Genomic DNA, 19,990 nt, shown 5'->3' with positions numbered 1-19,990 from the left:
CCTGTGCAGAGCAGCTCTGCTGGACAGGGACGGCAGAAGGCACAGCTGGCAAGCAAAGAGAACACTGAGTCAGTACGGGGACCTTTCCCTTGGCAGCAGCTGCACTTCCATCGGGGAGGAGAAGATCTCAGAGCCTCCCCAGGAGGGCCAGAAGGAAAAAGCAGCCGAGCGGGCCAGGCCGTGGTGAGCGCAGCCGCGGCGGGCCTGTCCCGCAGCCCCGGCAGCCCGGCACAGCCGGCACAGCTCCCGGGCCCTGCCGGCACAGCTGCCTTGCCCCAGGACAGCCCCTGTGCCGGCCGGGGCAGCTGCGCTGAGCAGCCCCAGAGCGGGCAGGGCCCGCTCCTGCCCCGCCGGGCAGTGCCCGCGGCCTCAGCCCCGCCGCCCGCAGCCCCACCCTGCCTCCCCGGGCTGTGGCCTCACCCGGGCTCTCTCCAGGCTGGCAGCAGCAGCTCCCCGGTCCTGCTCCTGCTGCTGGCCGGCAGCTTCTCCCTGCTGGCTCCCGTCCGCCTCCGGCTGTCCTCGAGCTCTTCAGTGCGGCTGTGGCAAAAGCGGAGGCTCTGGAATTGCTTCCAAGGCCCGGCAGAGCTGCAGTCCCGGAGCCCTCTGTGCTCCCTGCCGGCCCCTCCATCCCCTCAGCTCCGCCATGCTCTGGGCAAAGCCCCAGCCCGCTTCAGTTTCTTCAGCCCTCACAGTCCTCTCACCCCCTCAGGCCCTTCTCACCCTTCCCGTCCCCCTCGACCCGCCACGCCCTCGGCCTGTGCCACTTCCCTGTCCCCTCAGTGCCACCATGGCCCCCGGCTGCCCCACACCCTCAGCCCCAGCAGCACCTCAGGGTCACCGTCCCTTCAGCGCCACCGGCCCTCGGCCCCTCGCTCTCACCGTCCTTCAGCAGCTCCTCAGGGGACAGTGCCTGGGGCCAGCGGCAGCTCCCAGCGCTCCAGGGACACCCGGGCTGGAACTGCTGCTCCGCCCGGCCCGGCCCCAGCTCGGACCAGCACAGGGAGAGGGGACACGGGGGGCACAGGGGAAAAGCGAGAGGTGAAAAAGGCAGCCCAGGGGAGAAAGAGGGAAAAATGCAGCCTAGGCCTACACAGTTCTATCTACGCATCTAAATATTCATATAACTCTTAACTACATAACTATGCATATTTATACATATATATACATGTTACTCTATACATCTATAAATGAAAAATCTAAAAATGTAAAAACATTACTCCATATGTAAAAATATAAATTTATCACATCTATAAAGATAAATGTATATATGTTTAACTAGATAAATAGACATCTATAAATCTATAGTTGTAACTATATAGATAGATAAATAGAACTACAGGAATCTATTGATCTACGTATAAACAGAGGGATTCCACCTGCCCGATGGTCACAGGCTGTCCCTCTGATCCTTCTTCCCATGCAGGGCAGCCCTCCTGGCAAGGTAGATCAGGTGTATATCTGGGAAGAAAAAAAGAAATTCTGGGTCAATATTGGCCTCTGTGCATCCTTCCCTTTGGAAGTAATTTTCCTACTACCAGGGACTGTCAAAGATGGCCTGAAAGGCAGATTCTTAGTTGGCAATTTCAGACCTGCTCTTTAAAGAACAGAGATCCTTCTAACTGTTCAAAACTGTGTAAAGCATTGAAGTACCTCAGTAAAGTTGCACTCGCAGTGCAAATGGCACCCATGAGAGCTTGAAACACAGACAGTCCCAGCTGCCACAGAGAAGCCCAGGATTGTTCTTTCTCTGTGCTCCCTCTGTCCTCTGAGGACAGACTGACCTCAGTCCTCACTGAAATGGCTGAAGCTGAGGGCTGCTGGGGGCTGAGTTATGAACTAGCACCGTTCCCTGCCACCTACAAACTGCCCTCTGCAGTGAGCAACAGCTCCTCCAAACAACCACCAGCTCTGGGATTAAAAGCTGGGAGGGAAAGAGCTCCCTACCAGGCCTTCAGGCTACACCAGCTTTGCACAAGAATGCCAATCCAAAGGGCTCTCTCATTTAGTTCTCGCTAATTTGGGGTAATTTCAGTTTTTCCTTGAGCTACTGGATTTATGACTTAATGATTTGTTTAGTCTCAGAGCTTCTGGTGCTTGTATTTTTAATGTATCTCACTATAGCTGCCAGCAGACTGGTACTACATTGATTTAATGCCTGGAGACAAAAAGCTCAGACTCCTACACTGACTTTTTGCTGGGGATTTCCACTCTTGCTTCAAGAGTCACTCAGTGTTGCCTCCTGAGCACTGACACCCTGCAGCAAACTTATCCATGGGCATCAGCACAAAACTGGGACACACCTGGCTTGGTGACACAACTCCCACAAGGTCGGGTTTATTCCCTGCTCTCTTGCCACAGCAGAGGACTCGGTGTCAGAGCCCCTGCAGAAGGGTGGAGGGCAGGGCTCAGGCACGTTGTGCCTGTGCAGGATCTGAACTAAAGGCAGCAGGAAGCACCAACCCTGCAGACAAGAACTCAACTCTTCTCATCTCATCTTCCTGCCAGAGGCAGGCTCAGAGCAGCCGTCTCACACCTCTCTAACCCAATGGGGGCTCTGTCCTTACCAGGCTCCTCGGGCTCCTGGGAACTGTTCGTGCAGCTCTGCGTGCCAGAGGAAGCTCCCTCTGCTTCAGCCTTGTCCACAGGCTCCCCTCCTGAAGACTCAGGCACAACAACAGTATTCTCCTTGAAAGAGAAACAGAAAGAAAGAAACCCTTCTCAGCAGTTACACAGAACACCTGGTCCAACAACTCTGTGGCTCACACTCGTAATCCCTTGTTCCTAACAAGAAGTCTGGGCCCCAAAGCCCTTCAACTGTCAAAAAGATTTCATTTCTTCAAACACAGTCCAGAAACTGTCAAAGCTGACAGTGTTGGACATGGATGTGACACTGAAAACATGCAATGGCTGCTAAGGAAGGAGTCCTGCCAGCTCCTGGCACAGGGATGTGCTCCTCCCTCCACAGCCCTGAGCACAGCAGTTTCATCCAGGCTGCAGCTTGGCAGGGACTGCGTGGGAACACACATCTCTTGCCACAGAGATGCCCAAGAGCAAGGCGACTGAGCTCTGCAACATGGACAGCAAGACTGGCCAGTTTGCCCAGCTGAGGATTTCCCAGATGGAACTGGACTGCAGGCACCAGGTTACTGAGAGGAAAGCTGCAGCTCCAGCCCAGCCCCACCCATGGCTCTGGGAGCGCCTGCAGGCACGGCAGGCCTCTCACAGCAGGAGCAGCTGCAGCCCAGCCCTGCTTTGCCTTGGCCTTCCCACCCAAAAGAGGCAGAGCCCACATCTCCACATCTGCTGCTGGAACAGAGGCACCTCTCGCATGGCCCTCCCTGCACGGGACACTTTGCCTTCAGTGGCAATTCTCCAAACACTCCTCTCTTCTTTCCATCAAACAAAGCCTCTTAGAACCTACAGAGCTTCCACTTCCTCACCACAAATGCCCCTGCAGGAGGGATTCTTCCCAGGAAAACGAGCACCCAAACCTGGCCAACCCAAAAAGGCTCACACCTTTTCATCCTTACTCAGGGGGCAGAATTTTTCATTCCTTCTTCTTCAGGAAACCTTGCTTTAGCAAGCACTGTTCACAGCTGTCTGTTCACAGCTGAACTCAAGAAGCCTTTGCTTCTGAGCCCTGCAACAACATTCAAAAGCTCTCAGTCCAGCCCCTTTCATCTTGTGCAACGCAGTTACCTGAGCAGACGGAGAAAACATCTCCTCCAGTGTCTCAAGCACCATGTCCAGATCCACTGGGGGCAATTCCTCTTCCCCAGGAGTACTCCACAGCCAGCTGGGAGCTGTCCATGCTATGAAACCAGCACGGACAGCTGCAGCACAGGGGGCCGAAGTGTCTTTGGTGGCTGCAAGAATCCAAACACATTGGTCAGGCTCCTGAATGTTGCTTTGGGATGCAGAGCTCTAGTGCTGCCTTGGATCAAACATCACAAGAAGCACACAGCAACCTCAGTTCCAAAAATGTATGCACACTTCCCAGAGAATTGGAAAAGTGAGTTCTTCCTCTTAAATAGTTATCCTAATTGACATGTACATAGATTTTACCATGGATTGTAAATCTGGTATAGACACACACACACACAAAGACACCTTATAATCAAAGCCTTTTGTGTCTTCTCAGCAGCTTTGGGATTTGGCTGCTGGAGTTTCTCATCACAAAAGACCACAGAATGCAGAGTCGCCCAGGAAGAGCCCAGATCCTCAGACACACACACTGAAATTAGTGAGTTTATTCTAAAAACAACCTTGAGGCTGAGGCCATATGCTGCTGATGCAGCTGTTCTGGAGCACACAGAGCTCATTTCAATGGCATGGCTTGATTTGCAGGGCAGACAGTCTTAAATATCTGCAATATCCTATCACTGTCCTAGTTTGTCTTCATTCAAAGAAAGAGGGAAAATGTGGAAGATGTGCAGCAGCTTCTCTGTGGAGAGGCCATGGAAGGGCTGTGATGGTCTATAGGAAACAGAGGAAAGATGAGCTCAGGGTGGCATTTATGCTCCATGGGACCCAGTGGGATGATGAGCTCACAGCTGGGATTAAATTTGCCCGTGCCTGGTTCCTCTGATGAAACCCCAAGAGGTCCATATGAGGTAAAGATTTTCTTGGGAGATGCTAGGAAAAACTCAGACTACTCAGCACCTGCACTTTGCCTGGAAGGGCCTGGAGGCAGCTCTAAACCCTCAGGTGAGGCAGCATTGAGGTCCTGCTAGGAGAGCACTGTGTAGGAGTCAGAAAAGAAGAAAGGAAGCAAAGGAAGGGCTGGATCATTATTGGGATTTGGGTGTGCTTCCCTTGGCAGCAACTGTACTTATGTCAGGGAAGACAAAAGCTCCCACCCTCCCAAGCAGGGTGAGAAAGAAAAAAAAAAGAATCCAAGATGCTCTGGGGCTATTTAACTAGCAGTTCCTTGCCTACTTTGCTCTCCCCTATTGGCTCAACTGTCTGGGAAAACTGTCCCACTGCCCTTCCCCGGCAGGGGCCAACTGCCAGAACCCCAACTGCAGCTCTCTTGCCCGCTGCCCCAGAGGGACAGGGGGGTCCCTCCCAGCGGACCTGACCAGGACCGAGCCCTCAGCTCACACGCACTCACGGAGAGCTCCCCAAGCACCCCAGGGCTGGCAAGGAGCAGCGCCAGCCAGGGCGCACGGCCGGGCCAGCTGCAGCCGAGCCGCGTGAGCGCAGCCGCGGCGGGCCTGTCCCGCAGCCCCGGCAGCCCGGCACAGCCGGCACAGCTCCCGGGCCCTGCCGGCACAGCTGCCTTGCCCCAGGACAGCCCCTGTGCCGGCCGGGGCAGCTGCGCTGAGCAGCCCCAGAGCGGGCAGGGCCCGCTCCTGCCCCGCCGGGCAGTGCCCGCGGCCTCAGCCCCGCCGCCCTCCGCGCCCGCAGCTCCCGCCCTGTCTCACCGGCTCCGGGCGGCTGCCCGGCGGGGAAGGACGGGACCGCGCGCTCCGCGTGGAGCTGCTGGAAGCGGCTGGGCTGGCGGCTGCGCACCTCCAGCCCCGCCGCCAGCCGCTGCCTGTTGGCCCTGGTCAGGCGCTTGATGCGGAGTGTTATAAATTGTGACACGGCAATTTGAAGTGTCTTAATTCAATAAAGCAATTTTATTTAGAATTAGCAAGCGAGTAAGGCAGGCAAAATCCAGCGCTGGGCGGCCGGGGAGTCTCCTGCTCCACCAACGGCGCGCAAAAATGTTCTGTCCCAACCTTCCTTTTATCCCCCCCCTTCTCCTTGCAGGCGTGACTCTCCAGATGTAGTCTGAGTCTGGTCGTTGTGATAGCTTCTAAGTCTCTTCTTTTGAGATACAGCAAGCAGACCAGATGCACACACACCCAGGACTGTAATCTCAACCTCCTTATCACCTTGTAAGCAAATAAGCATTTCAAAGACACACCAGTACATTCTTAGCCACTATCTTATGCAAAACAAATTAGGTTAACATACCACAGTATATTCTTATGCAAACCAAAGTAAGCAAGCATACTACAGTGAACAAATTATCTTTTACTTATCTCAATTTCCCCCTTTTCTTGTTTATCTTTATTTTGTTCACTGAATTTTTGTAACTCCTGGTGACTTAGTATTAGGGTCTCATCCACATTGTGTATGGGTTCATATTTTGCCCTAATGAGCATTAAATGTGCTGCCTCTAATCGTCTTTTTACTATTTTTATTGCCTTATTGAAGATGCATGGCCTAAAGGTCAGTCCCAATATTATTAGTATCAGAGGTCTTGCAAGGGTGGATAGCAAGGTAGTTAACCAAGGAGATTGATTGAACCATGATTCATACCAACTTTGCTGTGCCTTTCTTTCCCTCTTTCTCTGCTCTAATCTTCTCTTTAATTCTGCTTTGGTGTCTGTAACAATTCCAGTATGATCAGCGTATGCACAGCATTCCTCCTTTAGGGCTACACACAATCTCCCTTGTTGTAATAATAGCAAGTCTAAACCCCTTCTGTTCTGTAACACTACCTCAGATAGGGACTTTAATGATTTTACCAATCCATCGATGGCCTGCTCAATTTTACTCAGATTTTCATTTACTGAAATTCTTAATGCTTTAAATTCTTTTTGTTGATTTACTAGGGATGCCACCCTAGTTCCAGCTCTTATTCCCTCGATGGTAAGGAGAGTTGCAATAGTTAAGGCAGTGAGGGGTTCCCTTTTCATTAGATGGTGTTCTGGCACAGTTTGTTGTTCATATATGTAGTCACTTGTATGGTAGGTAATTCTGGGCATAATCGTTACCTGGATGCAGTAGTCTTGGCTTGGATTAAACAGTTTCAGTGAGATGCACGGTGTGACACCCAGAGTGTTACATACCCACTGTTGCTTCTCTTTCGACCGCCACTTTGCTCTCGGGGGTTACTCGCCGCTGTCCCCCGCCCCTCCCCGGCCCCCCGGGACCCTCCAGCTAGCTGTCCCCTCTCGGGGCCGGGGTTTTCCGCGGTCCCACTGCCCTGGGCTCACCAGGGCAGCGTCTGGGTTAGCACGGTCCGAGCTGCGGCGCTGCCTCAGTCGCCGCAAGGGTTCGAGATAAAGAGACCAAGAGAGACCAATGGTATGCTTGTCCAGAGAGATTGTATTGCCTGAAGCATTGCAGTGACCAAAGGCCCTGGGCTATTGCCCAGATACAGTTTTATACAGCAAAATTAAGAGATAAGGTCTTAAACAATAGAGACAGTGTTCAGCTAAGGCACATCAGAACCACCCCAGGGGCCAGGTCCAATGGGAACTGCTCAGGGGTGGGGAGAAGGGGGCCTACAGAGGAATGCTGAAGCGGGACTTTCCCGAGACAGTGGAGCATACATAAATGTATCTTTTACCTCAGTTTCTCATTCCCAAAGCCTTTCTAAAACAATGGGGCATACATGAATGTATCCTTTTCCTCAGTTTACCATTCCCAAGGCCTTTCTAAAACAATCCTCTATGCTACCATGCCAGCATGACTGCAACAACCCACTTAGTGTTAGCTGCTGGCAATAGCCAGTCAGCCGGTTTCTTTCTGCCTGTTTCTATTACTCCACAAAGGTATTCTCTTTGTGTTGGGATTTTTCCTATGCATCTCCCTTTCCCTGTTACCTGAGCCAAGGTAAGCCCCGGTGTTGTCTCTTTACCCTTTTTCCACAAACACTGATTCGGATTAGTTCCATTCACTCTTCTGGGCTTTGCAGTGACCCCTATGGCTTCATAAAATGGGGGTCTTAAATTATAGCACAGCCAACAGTCTTCTGTCAGTTTTGGGTTGGTTCTATTTAGGACACTATAACTTGCTTTCATAACCTTCCAGAGTATATTACCCTCCTGGGTTTTTTCTTGTTCGTCTCCTGAAGTGTTTTCATTCTGAATTTTATTCTGGGTCTGATCTCTTTCTTTTGTTTGGTTGGCTAAAACAACCTTCTTTTTTAATAACACTGGGTTTGGCCCTACAGGTTCAGGATCAGGGGGCACAAGTTCCTTCTTTATAAATATTAAGCTACCAAAATTGCCAAAATCAGCCGAATATAAGCGAACGCCCTAAGTTTTTCCAATTAACCATATACTATCCTCTGGCCTTAATGCAGTAATTTGTATATTCCTGCAAATATTTTCTGGGGGTTTATGACCTGTCTAGTAGCCGGGAGGAATATAACCATCTGGCTTCCAGACCACCTTAATGTATGGATCAGGAGTGGGGGGTCCCATGTACTAGCTATTGTTTTACAACCCCAATATGTACAGTAATATTGTCCAGGACTATTGCAATACCCTTTACCAGGATTTGAAGCAGGACACATATAAAACTATGAAACCCAATGGGAACCCTAACCAGTACCTAAGGATGCCACAGGTAACTGCAAAGTGGGAGCTCTAGCTGTAGTATTGCTCCTTATAACTCGTGAATCCTCCCATTTTCCTAAAGTCCACTTGAAAGGTTCATGAGTTGTTACTTCCGCAGTATTACAATATATACAAAGGAAAATCACAAGCAGTAAGCAAATGGCATGTGGGGTCTGGTTTCTCACACTGCAACAATTATACTCTTGAGCCCAAAAACTATTTCTGCCTTTGTTACTCCCAGTCCTGGGGTAGTTCTGCAAATATTGCTTGCGTATTCCATCCTGAGGGCTCCTTCCTCCACACCTGTTTACTCCTCTGCCTCGCCTGTCGACTCGGGTGCTTCGAGCCACAGGGGTACTATCTTCTTGGCAGCAAGAGTATTCTTCAGGAGGGGATTTATGCCCTCTAGTGCTTTGCCACGTGCAATAAGAACGCCAATTTTGATCTTTTACTTCTGATGCGGTACAACTGACCCCTTTTAGGTCTTTCTTACAAAGGCCTTCTATGATCTCTGCCACAAATGGGCTCGGCTCGTTTGTATGGTAGCAGTAATTTGAGAAAATTTCCCACCACTCTTTAGATTCCAATCGGATTTCCCTTCTAGTCACTTTACAGGTCAGTACCCAAGCTGTAATCTCTCTTTGTACGTTCTAACAGGAATTGCAAGTTCCTCGTGGAGGATACTCTCTGTTGCAATGTGACCACCACTGTTCCCCACACACCTTACAGATATAGTATACAAAAGGATAGCAATTACAATTTTGATTTTTACACTTTACTCTTACACTTGAATTACTAATTAGCCCACTATCTAAGTAATATAAGTCTGATGTGTATTTAATCTGATAAGAGTCCATTAGTTTCTCTGTAACTTCAATTTCAGGTTCCCGGGAGGACTGGTTTCTTGCCACACAGTGTTGTTAACTGGTCCTTTTACTCGACTGGCATGTGTCCATCTTCTTTCTGCAGTCCGAATTGCAGTTTCTGTAGTGTGTAACACAAGATAAGGACCTTCCCATTGTGGGGTTAGTGTAGATTCTTTCCAGGATTTTATTAACACATAGTCTCCTGCGTATATTTTATGCATTTTTAAATCTAAAGGGGTTCTTTGCGTAATGATTCTTTTTTCCAAAAGTTCATTGCGGCGTTTCATTAAGGCAATAATATATGAGGTTATTTTATAGTCTTTTAACCGGGGGTGGTCTCGGGGTTCCTCTAAATCATATGGCATCCCGTATAGCATTTCAAAAGAGGAAATCTCAACATCTGCTCTGGGTCTTGTTCTTATGTACAATAGGGCTAAAGGGAGACACTTGACCCATGTCAATTTTGTTTCTATTATTAATTTGGTTAATTGCTTTTTTTAGTTCCCCATTCATTCTTTCCACTCTTCCCGAACTCTGGGGATGCCATGGGGTATGGTATTCCCACTTAATTCCCAGAGCATGTGAGATATCTTCAGTTATTTTGGACACAAAGTGAGGTCCCCTATCAGAATCTATTGTTTCTACTATCTCATATGCATATTTAGAGTCTGTGTATATTGTTCTAATTTTTCCGTTTAATAACCTTAAAGCCCTGAGTACTGCATATAATTCACAAGCTTGTGCAGACCAGGAGTTACTTAGTGGTCTGGATTCAATTACCTTTAAATCTTTTTATGGATTTGCAACTACTGGAAACCGGGCCAAAGTCCTCTTATTTATTTTTCTTAAATCGTGCACCAGTCTGTAGGACCCATCTGACTTCTTTACAGGCAGGATGGGAGTATTGAAGGGAGACATACAGGGCTCTAAAAAGCCCTTTTTCCAATAACCTATCTATTTCAGGTTTTAGTCTTAATTTTTCCTCCCTAGGGATAGGGTATTGTTTTATTCTTACGGGTTTGCCAGGATTACTTATTTCTACTGAGAAAGGCTTAATCTGCAATTTCCTCACCGTTTCTGGGGTATACCACACCTCAGGATTAATTTTCTTTTCATCCTCCACCCTTAAAGGGCAGAGCTTTATCTGTAATTCTTTATTTACAACTTCTAAATTAATACCCAATTCTATTATCAGATCTCTCCCTAATAAATTGTAATCTGCTTCAGGTACCAGTAGTAAAGAACCTATACCACATTTGGAATCAGTTTCTACCATCACATCCTTGATAACAGATACCTCAAAGGGCTCTCCTTTTGCCCCAATTACATGTACAGTGTCAGATGACTTTTTACATCCAAGCGGCAAGGCTTGCACTGTGGATCTTTCAGCCCTGGTATCCACTAAAAATTCCATCTCTTGTTGTTGGGGTCCTACTTTTAAGCTTTACCAAGGGCTACTTATGATGTTTCTTTACATACGTAAATAACTCACTTATTTTAAAATATCATAGCTTAAATAATAGTGTGTACACAATGATTTCAAATTACTTCCACAGAAATGCAAGGGGGAAGAATAGTTTTTGTAGTAGACATTTCATAAAATGACTGCACACTAAGCTGAATTTGTATAAGCTGAGGCAGGAATTCACTCTTCTGAGTTTAGATTGTCCTGGCATTATTCCAGCTTAGGGGGAGAGGATGGAGTCCACAACATCATTGATGTGGCTGTTGTCATTTTTAAATGCACGAGGTTTCACAGCATACAGCAGGAAAGCAGAGACTGCATTTGAAGATCATACAAAGGATCAACCAGTTTCTGATTAAGAACACTTTTTTTTTTTTTTTTTTTTTTCCAGTGTCTTCCCTTAAATGTAGAAAATAAGTATCAAACGAATGAACAGCCTTACTAAGAAATTGTTACAAGCTCATTAACTGTGTTTACATCCAAAATGCATTGAAAGGAAAGGGCTTTTTGCCTTTTAGAAGCAAATGAGCTGAATTACTCAGGTCATGTTTTGCACTCCGGCTGATTTTACCAGTGCAGGCACCAAGGCTTCAACACATGCAGTTCTGACAATGTCTGCAATTACTTGTGAAAACTATTCTTGCACACATTGTTTCCCTGAATCTCAGACCTACTTAAAATAGACATAATGCTCTGGCTGATAGCAATTTCAGTATTTTGAAAGTAATAAGGAAGAACTGCTTAGAAGAAGTTATTTGTGCTGTAACTAACAGTTGTTTACAATGTCTCTAGGCACAAAACCTCATCATCTGTCATTAGCAGACAGTGATTTCCAGTGATGATATCAAAGTACTGGTTATTGAAAGGGAGCTCTTTCTATAGTACACTTCCCTGGACCATGCTCCCTGCTAGGGAGACTTACCTCAATACTTACTTCACTGTGTACCTAAGAAAACAAGTTAAGCAGAGCTCAGAATGAATTGACTAATCTAAGAACTTCAAAAAGCGGCTTCCCAACCTCAATTTCTGTTCCCCCAGACAGTAGCAGCAGCAGTGTGGGAAGTGTCCTGAAAGGGTGGAGGTAGGACCATGTTTGAACAGTAAGTTATGTGACAACTGTACAATTAAATGACAATAACAATACATTAATACTTTTGCATTTAAGAATTGAAGCTGCAGAAGCAAAAGGCTTCTTAAGGAGGGCAAGATAATGTGGTCCATTATAAAAAGCAAGTAAAAGCACTGCCAGCATCTCACCCCATACAGGCTCCACAGCATGTCCCAAAATCTTGAAAAGGCTGAGCAGCTACACTGCAGTGTGGGTGGAAGCAGAAATTTTGGCACTGGAGAGTAATGCAAGAGTGCAGCTGTCCAAACAAGGGTGGTTTACACCATAAGCTCCATCAGGTTGACATTTCTAACCCCACTGCCACCTCTGGGGCTGGCAGTGAAGGGACCTTGCTGCTTCTCTGCTGGCCTGGGGCCTCACACTCTTAATCTTCCTTAAAGGCATTCTCATCCACTATCTGTTGTCTGCATCCCCTCTTCATATGTCCCTTCTTTCCACAGTAGAAGCAGACAATTTCACGACCTCTTCCTTTTCCTTCCCTAGAAATATAACTCTGCTCCCGATTCTCCCTTTGTTCTACATTCCTTGCATGGGAATTAGGGTTAGGCCCTTCCCGCACACTTCCATACAATAATGTATCATTTTAACTTTGTCTTTCCCTTTTCTAGATGGGAAAGCATCCCAATTAATTATCATTAAACCCAAGGGGCTATCCCTGGGAATCTGGGGAAGCTTAGCATGGGTCCCCTCTCCCATGGGACCAGAGGGCTTGCTTTTCCTCTGTCCCATCTTCCGGAGTGCACTCAATTTCTCACACACGTGCTCCCCTGGTTCGTGGCCCAGCCCCTCGCGGGGAATGGAAAACGCACTAATACAGAGTCCGCACTCACTTGGTCTCCACGAGACCTCTCACACACAGCACTCCGGGAAAACCACCCCAAACCGAGCGGGAAACCGGCCTATACTCACGCGTCTTGCGTCTTCGCTGGTTCTTCGTGCACAAAGATTACAGGGGTAACCGGTTCTCTTTTGCCCGTTACTCAATTTAGGTTCGTCGGTGGAGAGCGATCAGAAAGCCTGGGGCAGCCGGGCCGCCATAAGGGCGGGGCGCCTCCCAATCGTCCCGTAGCGACTGATCTACTTCTCCATCCGAGTCACGGCACCAAATTCTTACAAATTGTGACACGGCAATTTGAAGTGTCTTAATTCAATAAAGCAATTTTATTTAAAATTAGCAAGCGAGTAAGGCAGGCAAAATCCAGCGCTGGGCGGCCGGGGAGTCTCCTGCTCCACCAACAGCGCGCAAAAATGTTCTGTCCCAACCTTCCTTTTATCCCCCCCCTTCTCCTTGCAGGCGTGACTCTCCAGATGTAGTCTGAGTCTGGTCATTGTGATAGCTTCTAAGTCTCTTCTTTTGAGATACAGCAAGCAGACCAGATACACACACACCCAGGACTGTAATCTCAACCTCCTTATCACCTTGTAAGCAAATAAGCATTTCAAAGACACACCAGTACATTCTTAGCCACTATCTTATGCAAAACAAATTAGGTTAACATATCACAGTATATTCTTATGCAAACCAAAGTAAGCAAGCATACTACAGTGAACAAATTATCTTTTACTTATCTCACGGAGCAGGAGGTCGGGGCGGTCGCGGCGAAAGTTGGGGTTGCTGTAGTGGAGCCAGCGTCCGGATTCGCCCGGCGCAGCTGAGCCAACGCTGCCCGGCACCTTGTGGAAGCCGTAGAGGTTGAGCTGCCGCACGAAGCTGCCGAAGTGCGACGCCTGGAAGGAGTCCGGGGCCGGCCCCGCCCTCTCACCGCCCGCCCCGGCGGCGTCGCCCGGGCTGAGCAGCTCCCGCTCGAAGAGGCAGCGGTCGATGAGCAGCCCCTGGGCCCGGCTGTCCCAGCGCACGGAGCGGATGCGGGGGCTGTTCGCCAGGCGCCACAGCTTGGCGGGGAAGGTGCTGGCGCAGAGCCCGGCGGGCAGCGGCAGCTCCGCCATGGCACCGATCGCCGAGTGCCGCCGCAACGGCCGCAGCGCGACGGCCGCGGCTGCGCCGGCGGCGCGCGGCCTGAGGGGGGCGCTGCGCTCGGGCCCCCGGCGCGGGCCGGGCTCGGCGCGGCAGGGGCAGGTGCAAACCCTCTCTGTGCCTGGCTGCAGCCATCCCTCCGCCTGTGCTTTGCAGCCCAACCCCAAGCCGGCAAGGGAGGAAAATAAAAAAGCTGCTTCCCAGGCAGTTGGCCTCCTGCAGCTCCTGAGGCCCGGGGTTATTCCTGCCCAAGTCCAAGACTTCTCAATTTCCCTTTGTTGAACGCCATCAGATTCCCCTCAGGCCAATTCTTTAGTCTGCCGAGATCCCTCTGAACGGCAAAAGCATTTGAGCTATCAGGTGCTCTTGCCAGTTTCATATTGTCTGCAGACTTGCTGAGGGTAAACTGCTCCTCCAGCTTGGCCATGAATGAAGACAGTAAAGAGTATGTGCCCCAGGATCAGGCTCTGGGGGTCAGAGCACTCCTGACTTGCCTCCAGCTTTACTTTGTGCCAGTCCTCATCCATTTCTTCAGTCTTCCTTGCTGGGCATTTTGGCAATTTGTGTTTAAGCATTCTCTAGGAGACACTCAAAGGCTTGGGTAAAGCTGGGGTAGACATCATCCATTGCTCCACCCATATCCTATCAGCTTGGCTGTCTAGCAATTCCAGCAAAAATAACCGGTAAGAAAAATGAAGCTCTAAATACAGTCTATTAAATTCTTCTTTCTGCTGCTATTCTATGCCACAAGAAAGATCTTGCTTTCTTTCCACTACTAGAGAGCAGATAAACAAAAAAAAAAACAAAAACAAAAACAAAAAACCCAAGAAAAAAATTCTCCTTAATAGAATATAATTAAGCCTATTTTTCAGAAGACACATAACATAAATTTATTTTCAGGATTAGACTGAGATGAAAGGATTTGAGAGCTTCCAGAATTTTAATATTTTTGTTGCCTCTGTTTGAAAAACTGTTAGAACACGGTGAAGACATACTGCTTTTGAAAATCTCATTCTGAAGTTTTGCATGTTTGCAGTCCATATAAAAGTACCTACAAGAATTGTTGTGGTGTTTTACTTTGGTTTAGGGGTTTTTGCATGTGTGTGAGGCTTAAATGCGTCATAAAGTTCTTGTGCGTTGATGGGGCTGTAGAGTGCCCTCCACGGGGATCTCCTTGGCTATGCACGAGCCCAGAGACCAGCACATGGCACCTCAGGCCGAGCGCAAAGGCAGCACAGCATGATCTGCAGGGTGCTCTGTAACAATAGGCACTTTGAGCTCTTGTCCAGTGTGCAAGAACTACCTCTCCTTCAGATTCTCCTAAAAATGCACACTCTTCTTGTTTTGTATGATGCAGCTCTCCTAAACCTATCTTGCACTGTATCTGCATGAGCATTCACACAGATGTTTGCTAAAACAATTCTGTTCCAGCTGAAAAGCACTGGGTATGTTGTGCCCTGAGCAATAGCAGTAGATAAATGGACCTAGAGAGACTTTGGGAGCAGAAACAGCATTAAGTCCACGACAATATATAGGTGTGAAAATAGAGAAATCCACCAATTGTTGCACAGCCGACACATCTCTACTAGGTTCTGCAGAATGGCAGCAAATAATGCACAGGTATTGAGATAATGAACTGCTGCTGCACTTACTTGTCATCCAGCAGAACTGTGGGAGACAGGGATTGAAGGTGACTTTGGAACAGGAAGAAGAAAGGGACACATTCCAGATGGAGACAGAGTGGCACTGCTCTGTTGACCCAAGCAGAACAGGGAACAAGTTGGAAACTAATAGGAAAAAAGAGTTTTTGTAAAAGGAAACCACGCTATATAGGCATTAGTGTTCTTTCCACAGCACACGGGGCTTAGAGAATGAATATAAATCAGATTTAAATATTCCTGCAAAGTGTTATAAAAAATCCTTTACATGGGGTTATTTACACAAACATACCTATGAGCAAATAAAAGACCAGCACAACTACATGTATCATTAAGCAGGATAATCTGTAGATTCTCACATTAACACTTGCATATTTATATATGATACTTCCAAACATTAAAGATTTTTGTTCTCCATTTGCTCCTTTAAAACTCACAAAATGTAGCAAAATTCTCTTTTAAAACTACAGAGTCTGCTGCGTGCCAAAGAAAGCCATTATTTGCTCGCTCACAATCATTTTTCGCTGTCTCTTAAGAGTCATGGATGCATTAACTGCTTATCTAAACTTGAAACAGTTCATGAGTCAGTCTGAAGATAAAATAAATATTACTGAGCCAATTTGAAAGGAATTCATGTCTTCTGCCTCTAAAAGCTGAAGGTCTGTATTTATTACATGACAGAATTAAGTCTTGATACCTAATAAATGGGAAAATATGAAATATACTGACTAGATCACCATGTTTCAAAGGGACCATTGCATTTTAGTCTTACCTGACCAAATGAGTGATCAAAGAGAGTAAGGACTGGTCAATTACAACAAAGTAGATGAAAGAGACGTCTAGGTGTGGTGCAGCTGGAGTAGCAAATGAAGTGTGTAAATTTTGAAGTTGGGAAGGGATTCCAGATCAGATGATTTTAACATAACATTACTAAATGCATGATCTTCAAACAAACACATTGGCAACAAATATGGCATAAGAAATGTTGCTATTCCTTGCATTGAGCAAAGGATGGGGAGAAGGAAGCATGGAGTTTTCAGGAGTATCCAAATAAAGCACTGTGTTCTGGATCAATATGGTATTTCCATGGAATTTTCATGAAGCAAAAACACTAAGTGGAAGACTTTTCTCCCATTTAATTTTTTACTAAAATTCAGGGAAAGGTACTATTTTGGAGTAAAAACTTTCACATTGAAACACGAGTGTGCAGAGAGATTTTTAAGTCTGGGCCAATGACAATTCACTGTTGAAAATCCAAGTGTAAAATTTTTCAAATTAAATGACCCAGGATGTCCTTCCGGTGAACCTTGCCTCTTCTGGCTCATTCCTGAAAATGGTAGGCAAAGAGGTTGCCACAGAAATGAAAGGAGCAACAGGGGTACATCCCTACAAGGCAACTGTAGATCTGAAAGGACTTGGGAATGAGAGGGACATCAGTGAGCCACTCGTGAGTCAAACTGTTAGTGAAGAGCCCTTTCCCAAAAAGATGGCAGCTTTTCTCAAGGAAGTTGAGCAGCAGGATATTATGGCTCAAGTAGCCATACACAGCACGGACAGGGCGGCTCCCAGGGCTGGGTGGGCTCTGCACGGCAGGGCCAGGTGCAAACCCTCTCGTTCCCTGGCTGCAGTCGTTCTTCTGTCTTTGCTTTGCAATACAGCCCCAGACCACCAAGGCAAGTGCAGGAGCTTCCAGAAAGGTCCAAACTGAGAAATCCCATCCAAAACTCTAGCTCTTTTCCAGTGAAAACAAAATCATTCTCATTTCTGCATAGCCAAAGTCAGGAAAAAGGTCTTAGTCTAAATAGTTTCCTTATTTGTTAGGGGTTGCAAACAGAGTTCCTGGCTTCCAGGCAGACAGGTCAAATGGGAGAAGGTGAAATGATGAAGAGACTTGAAGACGTGCTTTTCTTTTGGACACACTCCAGCCCCTCAGTGTCCTTCCTGAATTGAGGGGCGAGAACTGGACACAGCACTCGAAGTGTGGCCTCTCCAGTGCCGAATGCAGGGGGACGATCACTGTCCTGGCCCTCCTGCCACACCATGGCCAGGACAGACCATTGATGTTTTGCCCACATTCAGCATCTGTGACGCCCTTGCCCCCCGGTCCGGCCGGGACACGGCTCCATCCAGGGGCGGGCAGGGAGGCGGCCGCTCCGCCGGGGCCGCGTGTGGGTGAGGCAGCTCTGCCTGCGCCGCCGTCCTTGGTGCGGGGTCGGTGCTGGCTTTGCCGCTGCCGAGGGGCGAGCGTGAAAGGGCGGCCGGACGGGGCGGCGGCGGCTCTGTGGGGAGGGCCGGGGCCGCAGAGAGCCGGGAGGTGCCGTGCGGAGGACGGAGGGGGCGCTGGGGGCTGCAGGCAGCGCACACCCGCGGAGGGAGGGACGGGCCCGCGGCGTGTCCGGCTGGCGCTGTGGGGAGGTGCCGGGTCAGGGGCAGGACCCCCGCGGGATGCGGGAGAGCGGAGGAGCTCTGGGAGCGGCTGGTGTGTGGGGGAAGCTGAATCGCAGAATCGCAGGGTTGAGGTCACCCTGTGCAACCCCCTGCCAAGGCAGAGTCACCTGGAGCAGGTGGCAGAGGAACACATCCACATGGGCTTGGGATGTTTCCAAAGGGTCCACACTTTCCTGGCGTCAGGAAAATCCGCAAACGCTGGGGTTTATGTCCAGAAGGGTGACAAATTAGTCCCTTCACCTTTATTCTAATAAAGGGAGAAAAGGCAACTGGGGCACATGACCATCGGGTTTTCTCTTGGTGTTTCAGAGGGCACAGCCTCCTTTTATCCTAAACTCCAGGCTGCAGTTTGCCCCCTGCCTTTCCCCTTTGCCTGAGGTACAGCCTTCCTGAACCGCCTATACCATATCCCCCCTTGAACCTCCTGTTCTACCCCAAAGTTCTGAAGTTCAGGCTTGTGCAGACCCACTTGTTTATCTCAGGAGCCAAACTGTGTGAGTTCTGCAACAAACGTGCTGCCTGAAGTCAGCAGAGACATTAAAACCCCATTAATGTCCCTGCCATTCAATTACTTGTAATCAGTATCAACCATTAAATTATTTGTAAAGACATTAGCACACATCTTTCCTCTCAATGCCTCCTCTTCTTACTTCTCAATTTGTCTTCACAAACCCTAGCTATTATTAACCCTTCTTCACAACGTGGACCGTTTGAAACACCCCCTGACGACTTTTCCTTGTCTGGTCCCTGCACCAAATATGGCAAGTAAATACAGAGAATAAAGTAGATAATTACAGTTCATATTAACTGTATGTATTAACCCATTAATCACTAGAAGTCTTTGTCCATGGCTACTGATAGCCTAGGTCTCCCATGCTTTTCTTCCAGCTGAGATGTCCAAATCTTTGGGGCTTTCAAGACTTTGACTTGAATATGATGGGTCCATCCATGTTCAGATCTCCTGGCTGCTCTCTCTGAAATCCCGGTTGGATGTTATGAACAGCAAAGTCCAAAGGCAGTGTTGGTGCTAACTGGGCTTCCTGTCAAAGAGATTTCACAAGACATGGCATCTTGGCTACGTACTAGTTCAAATATAGATCTTCTCCTTTCTGCCACCTTGAAAATGGACAAGTTAAGAATCTCAAACAATTCAAAGGGGAATAATTGAATATTCCCATGGCTTTGGCTCTCATTCTTGCCAAAGCTAATGGCTAAAGCTGTACCTATGGCATCTTAGTTTCTGTCACCAGCTTCAAAGGGTGTTTATTCCTCCATTCATCCTTTCTACTTGACCTGAATTCTCAGGGTGCCAGGGAGTATGGAGGTCTCGCTGAAATCTCAAAGCAGCCATAATCCCTTGAAGGATCCCCCTGTATAATGAGTTCCCCCATCAAAATCCACTGCCTTCATAATCCCATCTGCAGAAACCATTTTTTAACTGATTGTTATGCATAATTTATGTAGCTATTGGCTTTTGCTGTTACTGGCTTTAGTAAATTATTTTTATATAGTACAGTTTGTAACCTCTTTTTAACTGCTTTTGATACAGTATAATTTGTCAGCTTTTTATGGTTAATACCCTATTCCTTGTGTAGATTGTATATCTTGGTGTGATATATATTATAGTTTAGTCTTTCACAAAATATTAAAATAGAGGTTATGTAATGTGTATTATAACATTAACTTTTGCAGAAGTAATTGTAACTGTGAAATAAGAACTACTGCCTTTCATTGTTGTAACTAGTTGACAAGTAGTGAAATAGCTGATGTTGATTGGAAGTACTTGTAAAAATGGCTAGAACTTCTAGAAAGAGCAAGGAGGAATCTACCACTGACCCTTTGGCTATCAGTAATTCTAAACACAGACCACTCAGGGCGTTGCCATGAAATAAAATTCAAGACTCTCAAAATCACATCTGCATTGTGGCATGTATTGTAAGAAGATTAGGTCAGATGAACAGATATACAGAATAAATAAATGGACTCCACAACCTGGGGTAGTTATGAGTTGGGTTTGTATTGCCAGCACTGAGCACACGGGCAGGTGAGATATTATCTCTCTAAAAACTTGTGCTCTGAGCCTCAGTCTGGCCCACACCTTTATTCA

General features: G+C 47.7%; 1 long non-coding RNA gene across 1 annotated transcript; it reads right to left on the bottom strand.

Moving 5' to 3' along the window:
- Positions 1-7,086: 7,086 nt before the first annotated feature.
- Positions 7,087-13,612, bottom strand: LOC146763729 (uncharacterized). The gene is made up of 2 exons (XR_014951273.1): positions 12,712-13,612; positions 7,087-9,326 (listed from the first exon to the last, which is right to left on the bottom strand). It is a non-coding gene; the product is annotated as an uncharacterized LOC146763729 (long non-coding RNA).
- Positions 13,613-19,990: the final 6,378 nt, after the last annotated feature.

The sequence above is a fragment of the Lonchura striata genome, chromosome Z, assembly GCF_050655825.1.
Source record: "Lonchura striata isolate lonStrDom1 chromosome Z, ASM5065582v1, whole genome shotgun sequence".
NCBI classification, from domain to species: Eukaryota; Metazoa; Chordata; class Aves; order Passeriformes; family Estrildidae; genus Lonchura; species Lonchura striata.
The sequence above is the reverse complement of the archived record's forward strand: the minus strand, read 5'-3'. Positions and strand labels throughout refer to the sequence as shown.